The following is a 12256-nucleotide window of genomic DNA, read 5'->3' as shown; positions in this document are numbered from 1 at the left end:
GAGCCTCCATGAGGTTCTCTAGTACCCTGTCCAGTTACATCTTGAAAACCTCCAGTGATGGGAACTCTACCACAACCCTGTGGAGGTTTTTCCAGTGAATTATTGTTTTTGATGTACAATTTTTCTTTCTTATATCTGGATGATTATATAGTAGTTTGATGTTAGTAGAGATGAATTCTGCTCTGGGCATCTGACCCTTTGACTCAAGTGCAGAGTGCCAGAAGATATTTGCACTAAATTTCTGTCTATATTCCCTGCTTGTATGACTGCTTCTGGGGACAGTTTTGAGGTGACCATATTCCTGGAAGAAACTGGAAGGAGCGAATGGACACTGATTGTGGTCAATGCTTGATTTGGACTTGACTGTTAGTGCAGAGATATTGTCAAGTAGAAAATGGACTGGAGTCTGTTCTTGTGGGAGCTTCTTCCTAGAATGGCTGCCATAGAAGGACTCAGCCTTGCCATCTCTGGGGCAGGTGGTATTTATAGACAGCCTGAATCTGCTTGCAGGTGGCACTATAGAAAGCCAAGCGACCAGTCTTGGGACTGTTCTAGCAGAGCGAGGGTAGAAAGTGAAATTACATTAGAAAATGCAACTTCTCTGGGTACTTCTGAAGAATGTACCTTTGGTTATCAGACGACTCAATACAAAAGTCAGCTCATCCTTTGTTACTTTTTCCCCAACCCTGATGACTCAGCTAAGTATTTTGATAGAAAATCCCAACAGCTTAACTTTATTTCCACCAAGAGGACAATTCCAGAAATCTCTAGCCATAGCAGAGAAAGTAGTTAAAACCAAACAAACAGCAGACTGTGGATGCTCTTGTGTTCTTTTTCTATCCTGCTCAGTTATCAGTGGTCTTGAAATATTGCTAACAGTTAATCTTAACAAGAAATAATTAAAAAATCATGTGTATCGAGGGAAGGACTTACTTAACTTTACATTTATTGCTTAAAAAAAATAAATACATTCCGATAATGCGGAAGAACATGTCTTGGAGCTGGGAGAGGCTGTCTCACCAAGGAACCTCAGCCCCTAGCATTCAGAGGCCTGGCATGAGACAGTAAACCACATGTTCCTTGGGATGAGTAATTATTAGTGACAAACAAAAGCAGTTTTGGCAACCCCAGACTTTCAACACTCATGAGTCAGGACCCCAACCAGTCAAAACTGAGGGACGTACAAAGAATGTGTTTTGTGTTGGTTTTATTTCCTTGCTGGTGGCTGAGCAGTCAGGGCTCACATTTTTGTTTTCTTTGTAAGATTTAGAGACAGTGAATGAATTCATGTTGTTGGGTGTTAAGGGGAAAAAAGACTAGCTATCGTGATACCCATGATGAAACCTCAAAAGGTTGCAAACCCACATTGTTTGTTTTGAACCTGAGATTTCTTTCCATTTGCTACCCAGCAATTCCTGATGATTATGGATATGTTTGTTAGCCATAGTTAAGAGTTGCTTGGAAATTCTATCTTAAAAATGGAAAATGTGGTTCTTGTAAAAATCAAAATTTACCACAGAAAAATGGTTTAATTTTATTTTTTTTTCTGAAATGTTTCCATCAACATGAAACATTTGTTGCCTCAAACTGGGAGGACCCAAGATGCTTGGTAAGATGCTTGATAGAATCTAAATGAGAAAAAAAAATAATAAAAAAATTAGTATTAATCATGGAATCATAGAATTGTTAATGTTGGAAGGGACCTTAAAGATCCTGAAGTTCCAACCCCCCTGCCATGAGCAGGGACCCCTATCACTAAACCAGATTGCACAAAGCCTCGTCCAACCTGACCTTAAAAACCTCCAGGGATGGGGCGTCAACAACCTCCCTGGGCAACCCGTTCCAGTTCCTCACCACCCTTATAGTGAAGAATTTCTTCTGAATATCTAACCTATGTCTCCCCACTCTCAGTTTAAAACCATTACCCCTTGTCCTATCACTACATGCCCTTTTAAAAGCCCCTTCCCAGCTTTCCAGTAGCCCCTTCAGATACTAGAAGACTGCTATAAGGTCTCCCCAGAGCCTTCTATTCTCCAGGCCGAACAGCCCCACCTCTCTCAGCCTGTCTTTGTAGCAGAGCTGCTCCATGTTAATCTGTGTCCTCTGAAATGCTAAGAGGATATATTTTACTTTTTGAATCCTAGAGCCCCATTTCTTTTTCAAAGGGCAGAGTTTTCCAGTTTCCATTCAAGGCTCATGACATACAACAATTTGTCTTCTCTATGGGGTGCATTGCAGGTATCTGTGGCTGTCACATTGCATGGAAGTACAATCTGACCTGATATCTTAGATGGTTATCTGAGCTGCAAGTTCCCTAAAATGCAGTTTTCATGCTACTTCTCTTATTTGGAAGTGTGAAGAGATCTGGATGTAGCCAGAATTTTCACTAAAGAGAAATTCCTCTTATTGGTTAGCTGTGTTTGTAAGTACTATTGAAGCTGTTTGCATGAAGATATTTCTGCTTAGAGGTTGTTAGTTTTTCCTAATCACAATATGTGTTTGGTTATCAAGCTCATACAAAATGTTTCTTTTTCTGATTAGAAACACTTAGAGCCAGATAATAATGAAAACAAATAATGCATTTCTGGTTGAAATTTCAGATAAGCTAATACATTCTAAAGTGCTTGAAATGTTATTGACTTTATAATATTTTTGTAAATATGTGGTGGCTTTTCAAATATTTGTGAAAAGAATAAATATTTAAAACCCCACAGGAATCTCAGTTTGTTCTTTTTTTTGGTAAATGACTAGATTTACAAGAGGATTTAGTCACCAAATTGCCTTGGCTCCCACTATACCCAATGAAGGGAGAGAGGCATCTCCAAAAGAAGGGAAGGCAACTCTCCCACAGTTTGAATTGGCTTCTGGATGTCGTTGTCCATTTCCACAGACAGGGGAAGGATTCTAAGGGTATGTCTACATTGCCAAATAAAAATAGAACTGGGAAGTGAGCTTGAGCACTGAGCCCCAAACAACCACAATGCTGAGGAGTTGGCTTGCTCTCCAGCAGAGTTTCAGACATCCCTCAGAGGCTGTCTCCAGGGCAAAGTTGCTATAAGGGGTCTTAGATTTGTGCATTGAGAACAAAGGCCCACCTGGACCTCAGATTCCAATTCAGGCTTCCTTCATTTATTGCTTAAGACACAAAATTCTACAGTAGAGGTGGGAATCTGACATGGAAATGTTGCAAAACTCTATTCTCTTTGGAAATTCAGTCCCAAATACAAGCAAATCCCTACTTGTGCTTTATCAACAATTCACCTTTTGTCTTCTAATCAAACTCTCCTGATGACTTGTTTAATTTGCCATGTTGTGTAGTCCTGGGCTATTGATGAAAAACTCAGCTGACAACAGTGGCCTCTAACTTTCAGTGTCTCCAGTATTTGGAGGAACTGGAAACCAAGAATTTAAAATAATTTGCAATCAAGGTCAAGGGGAACTGCAAACAGCTATAAACTTGAAAATCATTACTCAGGATGTCACATTAGGTGGCCATGAGAGGCAAGGCACCACATTTAAAATGTTCTAATTTTTAAAATCTTTGAAAACTTTGGCTACAAATGCATACAAGGAAAGGAGGATGGGAACAGTGATTCAGAAACCCCTCTGCACCTCAGCATTTCTACTGGGGAGAGGGAAAGTGATACATAATCCTAATCTTTAAAGTTTCCTGTTGACTGGCCATCCCTAGAGAAGAGCAGTGATGGTCTTTGACAGTATTTGAGATCAGACTTTTCTTTCATCCCTTAGTCAATCAAATTACTTGCAGTTCTGCTTTAACATCAAAAACCAAACCAAAATAAAATAGCTATGCTGTTGCAACTTGAATTGTTTTGAACTCAGTTTTTCTGTTCCCTGGACTGGTCCCCTGAATCCTTCCCTCTGTCTCTTCCTTCTTATTCCTCCCTCTCTCTTGTAGTCCTGTACCATCATGTTACAACAATTAGTAGATGCTGGCCTGGCACTCATTACAACTTGCAAATGTGTCTTATGCTTGGTGATTACACACTGGTTAAGCCAGACCAGGCAGGACTGTGTGACAAACCCATAATGTCTGTGTCCTGCCCTGTCATGTCATTAGAATGTATATATTCAGAGTATGGAGGCTGTTGGCTGGGAGTCTGAACAACAGACCATAAATAGGATAATGGCTTTCCTCAGTACATGATCGTTATTCAAAAAACAAAACCTCAGTTGTTTTTGAGGACCTTTTTGGTTTCTCTGATTTTCTCCATGGATATGGCTTTATACTAGGCAACTCATGACAGAGGTGGGCATTTGTTGTCATCTTGACCACTAAAAACCTGATGCCCTGTCTGCGGTACATGACATCCTCCCTGTGTCTCCTCTTAGGTTCTCCACCCCACCGTGCACAGTCGGTCCTGGCACTCTGTCAGGGGGACAAGCAGCTGCTGGCAGCTCATCCCCTCTCTGCTTGGGCAAGCTCTTTAAGCTATATAAGGATGCTCAGTAAATACAAACCAGCCCTGTTACCTTGAGGCAGGAGGAAGGAATGTCTGTTATGTATTAGTGCATTTTGACGTCAACAAATTAAATCTCTGATGCAACCAGGCATCTGATAATTCCAGGGCTAAATGTAGCACGTTTTTTACATTCATTAAATAGGGAGGTGATGAAGAGGTTGCTCAGCTTGTTAAATGGAAGGGCTATGGAAGTCTTGTATCAGATGCATTCCCATGCCTTCATTGGCATGAGGTATTTTAGACTTGATATAAAGGACGAGGAAGTACATTGATCTCAACCAGGTGAGAGGAATTACAACAGAATTATGGAACTGCTGCTGGTATTTTTTTTTCTTCTTTCCTCAGAATGAAACACAACATCTTCCTTTTCCACACAGTTAACACTCAAGCTGACCAATGGTTTTGCTTACTCTATAGGGACAGATTCTTCTTTCCTTTCCCTGCAACAGAGCTGCTTTAGAGATTGTGGATGTGGGAGAGAGACTTGGGCTATAGCTTTTCAAAACTATTTTCCCTTATTTCTTCCTATCTTGCTTTTCCATTATTTTCCTAGGCTTTAATGATATTCAGCTTCTTTCAAGATTCATTTTATAGAAAGTCATGCAGTGTATTATGGGGTCCACAAAATACTGCATAGATTTTAACTACTGCAAATAATTACAGTAGCCAAATACCAATGTTCTTACTATAGCCTGCGATTCAGCTCTGGGCCTTGCATTGACATCCTATAAAGCACATACAGCAGCAGCTGAAAGTTGCATTAAAGCCTTTAAGTATACATAATACTTCTTTTTCCCATGGGGAATCCAAGGGAAGGTTCACAAATGTGTATTGTATCACTGAAGTAAAATGATGATGGGCTCTCTGCTCTCTATGAGAGCAACCTTTCCCTCCTATGAGCAAATGTCACAGCACGTATTTCCCTGTTTCATCTCGCATTGTGCTGGCATGGAGAGTTGGAGCCTTTATGCAACTGAGTGCACTGCATCCTACCAGGAAGCTTTGCTGCCCTTCTGCCTCCCTGAGCAAGGGTGGAAGACCTTGCTTCAACCTCAGCTTCAACCTCTGACTTCACAGCCTGGGACTGAGTTCGTGCACCCAGCTGAGCCTCTGCACATTTACCCTTCTTCCTCATTGCATGCTTGGGAATAAAAAAATTTTGTCTTTAGGTTTCACACCTTTACCGAATATAACAGTAATGATATTTCAAAGCATATTGCCTGTGATTGCCACATGCAGTTAGTTACTGGAATTAAAAAGACCCACAGGGAAAGTCCTACTTATTTTATGTGGAGCTCTATACTGGTTTTTGAGCTTTGCTTTCATCACTAGCTACTGGCAATTTATAAATCAGAAAAAAAAAAAGGCTTAAAAATGTCATGTGAACTCTACCTACACAAGTTAGCACATACTGTCCAAGCGCTGGAGGATGGTATGGCCGAGGGACTGTTCCTAACAGCCAATATGGAAGAAGTGGTGCTATTGTGGGATGGAAGAGTTCATCCATGCAGAGATGAACTGCACTGTACCTCTTGTCTTTGGGCAGACAGAACTAGCAGAAATGCACCCAGGGATACATTAATACAGAGAAATGGTCAGGAAGAAAGATTTCTTTGGTATCACAGACAGAAAATGTTTCCTATCACAGCCCTTACACAAAATTTGTATTTTGAAGGAATATCCCACGTGGTTTTCACTTCCTCAGAACATTTTAAAAAGTACTTTAATTAGGTACTATGTCAGAAATGAAAAAAAAAAATATTCAGGAATGTTTTAGACAACCCTATTCTTAGGCCAGTGTTTAGAGAAGAAATGATGTAGTTCTGCCCTGCAGATTATCCATGTATTTCTAGGGGAAAATACATGTTTATATACCTCACTTTCATCATTATATTTCAGTAAACAGTTAAACGTTGTTGATAATTGAAAACTCTCATCCTCACGCTTTCCTGTCACTAACATTGCTGGTTCCTGATTGTAGGCAGCCATGCTGTTACATTGCTGGTAAATATTGTGAGAAAGGATGAGTTTACAGTGCCAGATTGAAAAGCAAATGCACTTTTACCCATCTACAAAGATGAGAGAAGTTAACTCTGACACAGGCAAGTGAATCATGCATAGGAATTATTGGGTTTTTGGTGGTGGTTTTTTTTGTTGTTGTTTGGTTGGTTTGGGGTTTTTTTCAGTTGGTATCTTCCCCGGTGCCCAGTCCCATAGGAGAGAATTTAAAAAGCATTTGGATGAGATGCAGAAAAGGCCAGTCCCTTACCTATAGACACCATAAGCACACTGGGGATGGCCTGTTGGCTGAACTGAATGGATGTGGATCACAGAAAAAGCCAGGACAAGAAGTGGGGTGGGAGAAGATTGAGGTGCTCCTGTCCAGAGCATGGGAAAACAGTTCCCAAGGAGTAGATGCAGTGAAAGTCTGGCTGAGGCACAGGAGAGGGAGAAAAAGAGAGCATGATGATCTCAGCCACAAAGAAGATTGATTGTGTGTGGCTATAGATGCAGCTGGCATTAAAGACGACAGATGCAGAAAGAAGAAAAGACAATTGCATGTCACAGAGGACAAGCTATGAGCTACTTCATCAAGACCTCTTGTACCCCAATAGACTGTGAGGAAACCAGAAATTACTGCAATGCAGTGTACGAACCCTGAGAGGAGCAAATGGATGGAGAAACCTTTGTTTTGTCCAGACTTGGTCTTCTGAAGGGAGCAAATAGGTTCACAAGCCTTGGCAAAACCAGCGGCATCGTTAGGTCTGGTAACGTGTGTCTGTGAAGAGATCCAAGAGCCTCAAGGACTCACACAGTTGGTGTATGCAGGTGGAGTGTGCTGGTGTAACCTGGGGAAGCTGTAAAGCGAGGGTTTCATGATCAGTTTGCTCCTGGCACACCATCACCCCCCTGTCCGAGCTGCCTAACCTTCCCTGCACCTTCTTTGGCTCTGGTGGCCCTGTGGCTGCTCCCATCAACAGTCTGAAAATCCATCTAGCAAACATAACAGAAAAGAACCAAATTTGCCATGGGAGAATGTGCTTGCAGACTGGTTCAAACTGGACACACAGGGTTTAGTGCTGGCCCTGTGCTCACAGAGAGCTGGGCTGGGTTCTGCTCTCATGGAGGTGGAAGACTGGTGGTTGCTGAGGAGAAAGGGAAATTTCCAGAAAGAAATAGCACCTTTTGATTAATGAATATAGGCTTCCAGTAGCGTAGCAAATGCAAAGTTACTGTTAGTGGAGCAGGAAACCAGGCCACCAACCAGGCAGACTTTCTACCTTTTTTCAGAAAACTTTCAAGTAGGTATTTTTAAGGCCAGGCAGGCACCCCTAGCCCTTGTGTATCAGAAGGAGCTGCCAATAAAACATTGTTCTTCAAGATGGATAGCCCATTTAAGACATTGATGTCCAATTGGAGCATAAAGTGATAAAATTCTGCAGGACAGAGTGCTAGGTTATTCTCTTCCTTGAGGCTTTGAATGGCAAACTGGTGATTTATAGTTTAGTATCTTCAGTCAGCACTTTTCAATGCACCTGGAGGCGACTACCAGTAAGCCAGATGGGTGGAAAAACAGATTGCTTAGGTAACCATTAAACACACTGTCACGCTTCTCATCTTCTGACACATCCTGCGCATGCCAGGACACCTCTGAGCCAAAATAATTATGGGAAGGCACCACCAAGGGTTCAGGGGAATCATAGAATCATCCTGGTTGGAAGGGACCTTGAAGATCATCAAGTCCAACTATAACCTAATTCCTCCTAACCATAACCTAATTTACCCATTCAGTGCTTAAATCATGTCACTAAGCGCTATATCTGTATTTCTTTTAAATGCTTCCAGGGATGGAGACTCCACCACCTCCCTGGGCAGCCTGTTCCACTGTCCAACCACTCTTAAGGTAAAGAAATTCTTCCTAATGTCCTGTCTAAACCTCCTCTGGTGCAACTTCATGCCATTTCCTCTCATCCTGTCATTATTCACTTGAGAGAAGAGGCCAACACCCACCTGGCTACAAACTCCTTTCAGGTAGTTGTAGAGAGCAATGAGGTCGCCCCTCAGTCTCCTCTTCTTCAAACTAAATAATTCCAGTTCCCTCAGCCTCTCCTCATAGGACTTATTCTCCAGACCTTTCACCAGCTTGGTAGCTCTTCTCTGGACAAGCTCCAGCAACTTGACAGCCTTCTTGTAGTGAGGGGCCCAGAACTGCACACAGTACTCGAGGTGCGGCCTCACCAGTGCTGAGTACAGGGAGAAGATCACTGCCCTGGTCCTGCTGGTTACACTGTTCCTGATGCAGGCCAGGATGCTGTTGGCCTTCTTGGCCACCTGGGCACACTGTTGGCTCATGTGCAGTCGGCTGTCAACCAGCATCCCCAGTTCCTTCTCCACCGTGGAGCTGCATCCAGAAGGTGGGATACACAAAGCACAAGGTTTCTTTGACACCCAAACACCAGCCACCTCACACCTGATTTCTAGATATCTCAATTCCTACCCTAGCAGCTCACCCCATCCTGCTATGCCTTCTCTTGAAATTAGCCTTGTCACAGCATCAGTCAGACTTATTCAGACTGAAAGCCATCAGTGGGGGAGGGCAGAAATTCGGGAAATGTCATGTACCCACCACCCCAAGGCTCTTGTGGTGTGTGGTCCCTGGTGGCAGGAAATTTGGAAACTTTCCACCCTCAATATGCCAGTTCATTTGGTGCACGAGGTACGTTCATAGCAGTTCCTCCTGATGTGCAAGAAGAGAACACAGGTCAGCAAAGGAATCATAAACGGGTAAATAGCATCCAAACTGGTATAAATGAAATTAATCTTTTAGATTATCCGTGGATATTAATATTAAAGAAAAGTCGGCTAACGTGGAATAACATGTTTCTCAGGTGCACACCTTCATGTTTGGAGGCCTGGCAAAGGGCTAGGGCTTATTAAATCCTCAGGACTGGATGAACCACTGGAATGTTTAGTGACAAGCAATAGCCTCACATGCTCAAAACCTGAGTCAGCCTCCAGCAAATCAAGACATTTGCTTAAAAATCAAGACTTCAAAAATAATTCCTTCTGGCTTGCTTTTCTTCCTTTATACTCACAGGCTTTCTCCTTCCTCTGTTTCCTCCTGGTTTTGCTCCTCCTGAGGTTATAAAGGCTTTGAAATCAAAGTAGGTGAAATTCTCAGGTAATAACCAGATTCTGGGAAGCGGGGCTTTAAGAAGTCAAACCAAGTATGTTTAGGCCCAACCATTAAACCAAAAATACTGGCAATACTTCAAGAGTAATTTAGGAGTTGTTTTAATTGTTTCCAAGTCATCAAAGAGGGATTTTGGAGCCCTCTGTGCTTATGCTCAGCAAGGCATTTTTTTCAGATTCTGCAACTGGGCAGACCTGCTAACTCTGTATTTGGATGAAGCAAGAGTTGTTTATTTGTTTCTTTAATTTAATTACTGCACACCTGTGCCTCTACAACCTCTCTGCCCCCTGTTAATGCAGGTTGCACACGTAGACCCAGCTGTAACTCTTCTACTGGGCAAGCCTAAGGCAGTGACTAAATTGCCTCTGCTTCAGTTTTCTCCTGAGTAAAATGGGATGACTACGGTGTGTGTTTTAAGAAGTAAGTAGTTGTGTAGTTCTATTTTTCAGCAGTACTGCATTCAGAAGACAAGTCCAATGGTCAAAGCAATACACAACCTTGAGGAACATCACTGGATGTTCTCCATTCTACAAATCTCCTTCCTTGTTTTTCCATAACAGAAGTAGGTTGGGTCTATCCACAACTTTCTGCTCCCCTCTCCCGCATTAGTTTTGTCAAACCCTTTTCCTGGCTCGAATATTTTCCCCAGGAAATGGAAAGGCTGACAACAAGGCAGTATTTCTACAGGTCTTTCACAGCCTAGATGAGAGACATGTTTTTCTTGAAAATATACACTATCTTGGGTTTAGTTCTTCTTCAACTTTTGGACCAGAAGATCAAAATGAAAAGGAAACACCCCCCCTGTGTTTTCTCTGATTCCTCCCAGCCAGCGTCATTGCACTGCCCTGGCATTTTCCCCATCCCTGGTGGGTATCAAAAGTTGGGCAACTCTCTTATCAGCATGCTTTCCATCTATCAGCACGGTTCGCCATTGCCATGACTTTACACCCTCTCAGCCACTGCATGTGGCCTGAGTGGGTTTGTATCAGAGCCATCTGAGTTTAATCCTGTTACATCATTTCTCAAGAACACGCCAGAGGGACTATTTTCCAGCATTTTCACTGACAACATACCAGAGCCTTGGGGTCATGTTGACCTGAGCTATTTGCAAAATGACAGGGCTTACTTTTATTCACAGCACTATAATAATTTCTTTTAATGTGTTTGTCCACGTCCCATAGGTGCTGCTTGACTGCCTCTGGGGGCTGGTAGACCAGGCTTCAGTCAGCCACTGGGATGTCTCAAACTGGGAAATGGTGACTTTTGCCCAAACAAATAAACTAAGTCAATGTATACAAGGAACATGATACCAGGTTTTGTTGTGAGTTTGTTGGGTTTTTTTGTGTGTGTGAGCTAGGTGGCCACAAATCAATGCTATTTTAGTGGCAGCTCAGTATTAATCTGTCTCTGCTTGAATTCTTGCTGTCCTGTGAAGGAGCTGTAGCTTGAGTTCCTTACCTTTTCCCATGTCCAGTCCTGTCTGTTCTCAATAGGTGGCCACTCTACATGAATCACAGATGATATAAAGTGGTGATTGCTTCTTTAAGAAAGTCATTGAGGTTAATTGTGGTTTACTGTGAAAGGGGAGCTCCACTGGCAGTATAGCTTGGCCAGGAATCATGAGGTAAGAGTGCAAGCCTGAACTTTGCTCCTATGAGCTTAATTGGACTTAACAAGTGTTTATTTTGCACATTTTAAGATTGAAGATTTCCTATCTTCTTTTCCTTTCTCTGTGAACATGCGAATAAATGTAGTTACCCACATTTTCCCCAAGATATTCTTGTAAACCACCTTCACTCATAAACAGTCATGAAGACTGCACATGACATTTCAGTGCAATACTGTTTCTTTTGCTTGTTTGCAGCTTGTTCTTGTAGTCAGGTTTTCCTCAGTAGAGATGTTCAAAGCTCAGCAGTGCCAAATAACAAAAAGCTCTATCAAAAGATCTGATCAATTAATTTGGGACCACATGTCCAAATGACTTCTCAGAAGCTGCCATTAAAAGCCATTGGGAAACTTAGGGGATTTGCACATCTGAACTTTCTCTGGTTTTAACTTCTACAAGGTACTGATGCTGTCAAACTTTTGAACTGCTGAGTCTTCATCTCTGTGGGTAGATTTCATATTAGCAGAGCATGAAATGTCACCTTCATCACCACTGATTATGGTCAATGAAGAAGCACTTCAACAGAGAGACAAATCTGTGATGTGTAAAGTAGGTCAGAAGAACAGGGTGGATGGCTGTAGAAGGAGGCTAGCTCAGGTTCCGACTACTACATGGAATTGATCTAAGTTAGGTGAGATGCAGGGCACAGATAGCGTCCCTACGTCCACTTCTGAAAACAAGTGAGAAAACAGAGGATATTTTTTGTGGTGTTATAATCAGTGACTTGTTCCTTGGGTTTGTTCTTGCTGTGCAGACACGATGTGCTTCCAAAATGCCACTTCTCTTGTGAATGGTAGTATCTGGTTGATGGTTGTGAGAATGTGAGAATCTTGTTTCCACAGCTCTGCAGATCCTACCCATCCCTTGCAGATGTTTTCAATAAAAGCAGTTAGCTCTGGCCAGATGAAACAA

Source organism: Apus apus, chromosome 1 (genome assembly GCF_020740795.1).
Source record: "Apus apus isolate bApuApu2 chromosome 1, bApuApu2.pri.cur, whole genome shotgun sequence".
NCBI classification, from domain to species: Eukaryota; Metazoa; Chordata; class Aves; order Apodiformes; family Apodidae; genus Apus; species Apus apus.
Note: the sequence above shows the minus strand (reverse complement) of the source record.